Below are 6,633 nucleotides of genomic sequence, written 5' to 3' on the forward strand. Positions count from 1 at the left end.
CTTCTGCTGCTTTAGTGGTTTGTATCTACACTTCTGAGGACTGCCTCCAGGCTGGGACAGCTGGGTGTTGTGGCCCACACCAGAGCCAGGCAGATCTCTGTGTTCGAGGCCAGCCTGGTCTACAGAGTGAGATCCAGGACAGGCACCAAAACTACACAGAGAAACCCTGTCTCGAAAAATCAAACAAAACAAAAAAACAAAAAGAATTCAGGATGGGCAGTGGTAGTGCACGCCTTTAATCCCAACTTGGGAGGCAGAGGCAGGTGGATCTCCATGAGTTTAAGGCCAGCTTGGTCTACAGAACTATTGGAGAAATTATTTTAACTCCACGTAGTTAAAAGGATATTTATTTAATGGCGTAACTCACAAATTAAGTAATGGGTAAGTCGCAGGGTCTGGGGAAGGTGTAACGCAATCCAGCGGTGTTCTCCGGAGCTCTGCACAGTCCACCTTCACCATTCAGCGTTCCGGCACCGAGAGAGCGCCCAGAGAGAGCGCTGGCCCATCCAGCTCTTGGGTCCCCAGGTGCCTCCCCTCGCCCCGCCTCGTAGGCGTGACAGTTGCCAGAGTCTCAATGGGGGTTGGAACTTCCAGATCCAAGCTGGAATGGCTACCCACTACACAGAACAAGTTCCAGAACAACCAGGTCTACATGGAGAAACCTTGCCTCAAAACAAAACAAAAAAGAATTCAGGATCCTATTTAGCTTCATGGTGAGATTGAAGCCAGCCTGAGCCTCATGAGACCATCTCAATCCCAACCAACTGAAGTACATCCAGGGCTGGCTGAGGTGGCACTCAGTGCTTGGGAAGCATGTGAAAGGCCAGGGGTTTGATAAATAGCACTTTACTACAAAATAAGTAAGAATTTAGGAATTGGGCTGGCAGTATGGCTCAGTGGGTAAGGGTGTTTGCCAGAAGCCTGATGACCTGAGTTCAGTCCCCAGGACCCACATGTTAGGAGAAAGCCAGCTTGTCTAATTTGTCCTCTGACCCCACATGGAGTGTCCCCACCCACATTGTAGTTTTGAAGAAGTGTGACTGAATGATGACCTTTGGATGCTGGCCCTGTGGGGGTCCCTCTGCAGCGTACATGGATAGGTGCATCGTTCGTGGCCCATCTGGAGCCAAGGCCAACATCATGCTCTGCCCTTCCAGGTCTCCACTCTCGACTATTTTCATTACATGCAGGTGGACCTCACACCACCACACACAAAAATCATCTACTCCATTTTTTAAAACACTGAGGGGCCTTTAGAGATGGCTCAGTAGCTGAAGGGCCTGTAAGTCTGAAGACCAGAATTTGGATTCCCCAGATCTCATCTAAAATACCAGGTAGGCATGGCTGCCAGCCTGCACTTCCATCCTGGGAAGGCTGGCTGACAAGCGATGTGGAGCTGGAGAGATGGCCCAGTGGTGAGGAGCATTGTACTCTCCTGTACAGACCCACACTCAGACACCATAGCTACATGATTAAAACAGGGCTGGAGAGATGGCCGAGCGGTGAGGAGCACCAGTTGCTCTTGCGGACGACCTGAGTTTGGTTCCCAGCACCCACATGGCTCACAACTCCAATTCTAGGGGATATGACACGTTTGGCATCTGCAGGTACCAGAAGGCAAAATACTCATAATAAATTCAAATTTTTAAGGTTTGTGCATACGAGTAACAATCCTCTTGCTTCCCAAGAACTGGAATTATTGACCTGTATCGTCATCGGACTTGGGATCTTAGAATATACTTTAATTTTTGGATGTGGTGGCACATGCCTTTAATCTCAGCCTTTTGAGGGTTGGTTTGGTTTGGTTTTGGGTTTTTGAGACAGGATCTGACCTGAAACTTACTATGTAGACCAGGCTTGGCCTCAAACTCCTGAGTGCTGGGGTTAAAGGTGTGTACCACCACCACCACCCATTACTTAAAAAAGCTTCTTCTGTGTGACTGGAGAGATGGCTTAGTGCTTAGCTGTCTAAGAGCACTGTAAAGTTAAGAGCACTGGCTGCTTGGGTAAGGACTTGGGTTTCGTTCCTGGCACCCATGTGGTGGCTTACCACCTTCTGTAACTCCAGTCACAGGGGATCTGACACCTGAACTTCACTGCCCCCCAGGCACACGTGGTATACATATGAACAAACTCCATAAAAAAACTAAAAAGCCATTGCGTGTATTGTGTGCTCGTGTGTGTGTGTGTGTGTGTGTGTGTGTGTGTGTGTGTGTGTATACACGTGTATGCACATGCCACAGCACTTGTGTGGAGGTCTGACGATAAGCAACGTCTTTGCATTTTAAAGCCATATTCCTGAGCTCCAGAATTCTCCATTTGACTGTTTTTAGAGTGGATATATTTAGAGAAGTATTTTTATAGATACTTTTATACTAGGGACCTGCTACTTGAATTCTACACATGGAAGGAACATTCTTCTGCATTCAGTTCAACACAACAAATTCTAGTCAAAAGCTTATTTAAGACATTTCCCTGCTCTCGCTAAAGAAAACAAATATAAACTGAGCATGGTCGTTCACACCTTTAATCCCAGCACCTGGGAGGTGAAGGCAGGCCGGTCAATAGCTCAGAGCCATTGTTGGCTACATAGCAAGTTTGGAGCCAGCCTGGGGAAGAAAGGAGGGAGGGAGAAAGAGAGAAAGGAAGAAAATGAACCAAGGTGAATGTAGGGCCATGGTGCTTTGTTCTGTTTGGTTATAGTCTGAAGGTAATTATTGCCTGATAAAGTAACATTTTAAGAAGTGTTGCTAGGGCTGGGGCCCTGGACTGGATAAAAGGGGGAAACGGAGAAATGCAGCTCAAATGCAGCTCTCCTGCACCCTGACTGTAGAGGTCTGCCACCAGGCTTCTCCGCTTTTAGAGGATTGGGTTCCCTCTAAAAGCAGGAGCCATAGGAAATGTGTTTTCAAGGATTTCGTCACAGTGATGAGAAGAGTGACGAATACAGGGGACCTCGCCAAAAGTAATTTTAAAAGTTGAGTGTGGCCGGGTGGTGGCGCAAGCCTTTAATCCCAGCACTCAGGAGGCAGAGGCAGGCGGATCTCTGTGAGTTTGAGGCCAGCCTGGGCTACAGAGTGAGATCCAGGACAGGCACCAAAAACTACACAGAGAAACCCTATCTTGAAAAAGAAAAAGGAGAGAGAGACAGAGACAGAGAGAGACAGAGACAGAGAGAGAGAGAAAGCTGAGTGTGACAGTACGTGCCTTTAACCCCAGCACTTGGGAGGTAGAGGCAGGTGGATCCTTGAGTTCAAGGCCAGCCTGGTCTATGGAGTGAGTTCCAGGACCACCTTTTTTTATTGTATGTGTATGAGTGTTTGGCCTGCGTGTGTGAGCCCAGTGCCCCCTCAGGCCACAAGAGGCTACCAATTGTCCTGGAACTGGAGATACATATAGTTGTGAACTGCATTGTGGCAGCTGGGTGCTGAACCTGGGTCCTTTGCAAGAGCAGCAAGTGCTTTTAACTGCTGAGCCATTTTTCCAAACCCCCAAAATAACTCCTATTTCTAAGAAGACACATAAAAACAAGAAGTCATAAACTGGTAAAAATATTTGTAAAACACACAGTACACTGAGAATTTGTTACATATTTTGAATAACACACAGTACACTGGTATTCAAAATATGTAACAAATTCTCATAACTCAGTAATATAAAAAGCTTACTAAATATCTTTGACCCATGTCAGCTTGAAAAAAGTGCATAAGAGGATTGGAAAGATGGCTCAGCAGTTAAGAGCACTGGTTGCTTTTCCAAGGGATCTGGTTCACTTCTCAGCTCCCACATGGTGCTCACAATGCCTTATAATTCCAGGTCTAGGAGATCCAATGTCCTCTTCTGGCTTTTATAGGCCTCAGGTATGCACATGGTGTATTAATACACATTCAGGCAAAACTCCCATACACATAAAATAAGTAAATTAAAAAATAAATAAGGAATTTTTAAAAATCTAGCAAATTTGGAAAGGCTTTGAGCAAAACTTTTGTTAGAATGTACACATGGTGATTGCCTTTAATCCCAATGCTCAGGAAACAGAGGCAGGCAGATCTCTGTTAGTTGGAGGCCAGCCTGGGCTATATAGTGAGTTCCAGAAGAGGAAGGGCTATGAAGATCTCAAAAAAAAAAATCAACCAAAAAAAATTACAATGTACACAAAAGTTTGAATGCTAGTTTCTGTACACTTTGTCATGGTTTTTCTCATTCTTCTTTTTGAGACAGGGTCTGTGTTGCCTTGCCTGTCCTGGAACTCACTCCGTACACCAGGCGGTCCTCAAACTCACAGAGATCTGCCGGCATCTGCCTCATGAGTGCTGGGATTAAAAATGTATGCTGCCATGCCCCACTTGGTTTCTCCCATTTGTAAATAATGTGCGCGCATGCACACACGCAAACACACACACTAGTTCATTTGTGGTACTGAGGGTTCCAGCTAGGCTTTCGGATCTGTTTGCTTATTTATTTAGTGTGATCAGAGATGACTATGACTTTCGGGGGGAGGGGTGCTCTCCTACCTCGTGGGTCCCGGGATGGAACTCCTCATCAGGCTTGATGGCAAGTGTCTTTACCCACTGATCCATCTCCCTGCCCCCCAGCTCCTTTTATTATTTTTCATTTTGAAAAGGTCGCACTCCATTGATCAGACTGACTTTGAATTTGTTCTGTAGCTCAGGCCAGCCTTGAATTAGTGATCCTTTTGCTTCTGTCTTCTGGCTGGCCTCCATCTTTCCATGCTGGGTGCATAGCCTGCAGACTTCACTGCACACAAGGGATTCCATCTCAGACGCGCTCTGTTCTGCTCTTCCACAGCGGGGCGTTTTAGGTTGTGCTCCTATTTCTAGGGGAAGTAATGGGATTTAACTGACCCTGGACACTAATCTATTATTTAAATTTTGAAGGCTCCAAATGGGCATGTGTTCGTGCCACAGTGGGTATGTGGAAGTCTGAGAACAATTTATCTAGTCTCCTAGCGTGGGCCTAGGGAATGTACTGCAGGTAGTCAGGCATGGCAACAAACCCCCTCACCAGCTCCCCCCCCCCCCCGCCCTGTTAGGTTCGTGTGCATGCATATGAAACATACATGGCTGTCACAGGACAACTTTTGAGAACTGGTTCTCTCCTGTGGGTTCTGGGGATCAAATGAAGCAAAGTGCTAGGCATATACAACAAGTGATTTTTACCTTCGAGAGACTTCTCACTGGCCCCCAACATCTTCATTTTTAAATAGGTGGTAAATTCGATCACTGAGATGTGATTGTTGGTCATATTGTTTTTCTTTTCTCATCAGACAGGTATGTAGCTGGAAGTTTCTTGGCCCTGCCGGCCCCATGATCCCACAGCCACTTGTAAAATAATCACTTAGAGGCTTATATTAATTACAAACTGTATGGCCTATGGCTTCAGTGTCCACTAGGAGCTAGTAGTCTGTCATAGCTGCGGTCCCGATGTTCAGACTACTAGCTCCTAGGTCCAAGCTTGGCCTGGTCTGACCTTCGGAGTCCAGAGGATGCTTCAGGCAGTAACCAGGCTTTTCCACAGCCAGACGACAGTCCTCAAGGCCAGGGAATTGCCACTGGCTACAGGGTCCTGAGCCCTGTCCAATGCCCGTGAGTGAGGAGGACCATGTGGTACCGCTTTTAGTTCAATCTACATAAACAGAAGATGCCAGTGAAAGAAAGGTAACACTTGATGGCAACAACAGAGAATCCTGGCCTGTCAACCCATCTTCAGACGTGAGCCAGTTGACAAGCCCAGAACCCCTTGAAGGGAAGGCCAGGTCCTCTGAGTAAGAGGCATGTTACACTACAGAGGAGTCTGTGCTAGCCTTTCGTGTATCCTTTATACAGAGGGACGGTGGAATTGTACCTAACAGTGCAATTGTACCTCTGAGAAATGGGAACATTTGGACGTCCCACGGCCTAGTAGATACTGGTTCTAAACTGACAATACTTCTGAGTTGAAGTAGGGACCTTTGGCTGTCAGGTGATCAACATGCTTGTTTGTTCTTTAGATTTTTCATCTTTTGGTATGAGTGTTTTGCCTGCATGTGTGTATATGGTGTGTGCCCAGTGGTGGAAGAGGTTGGTCAGATCCCCTACAACTGGAGTTGAGGATGGTTGTGAACCATCCTGTGTGTGCTGGGAACTGAACTTGGGTCCTCTGCAAGAGTAACAAGTATTCTTAACCTCTGAGCCAGGGCTCCAGCCTAAAAGAATTTTGTGGAAGTCAAATTCACAATGGGTCCTGGAACTTTTTCTAAGTCCCAGAATGTGTAATTGGGAGGGAGAGACCTAAAAGTGGCATTTTAGAAACTGTCAGAATCTCCACATTGGTATCCCGCTTTGGGAGCTCCCAGCATTCCCACACATCCATGTGGAGTAAGGCATCAGGCTGCCCTCCCTGAGCAGAGCGCCTGGGAGGAGTATGGGGAGGTTGTGGGCTCAGGGCTCAGCCTGGTGGGGAGATCTGGAATGCACCCTGAGGCCCCCGGGACGGACCGGAGCCTAGGCCACCGTTGGCTCGCCCGCGTCCCCGCGCAGCCCGCGCGCCCCTCGGCCCGGCCGTCGCCGCCCCCCACATTCCACAGGCCGCTGCGCAGTCTCCTTCCTCGCATTCCTGACGGGGCAAAGGAGT

Source organism: Peromyscus leucopus, chromosome 1 (genome assembly GCF_004664715.2).
Source record: "Peromyscus leucopus breed LL Stock chromosome 1, UCI_PerLeu_2.1, whole genome shotgun sequence".
NCBI lineage: Eukaryota > Metazoa > Chordata > Mammalia > Rodentia > Cricetidae > Peromyscus > Peromyscus leucopus.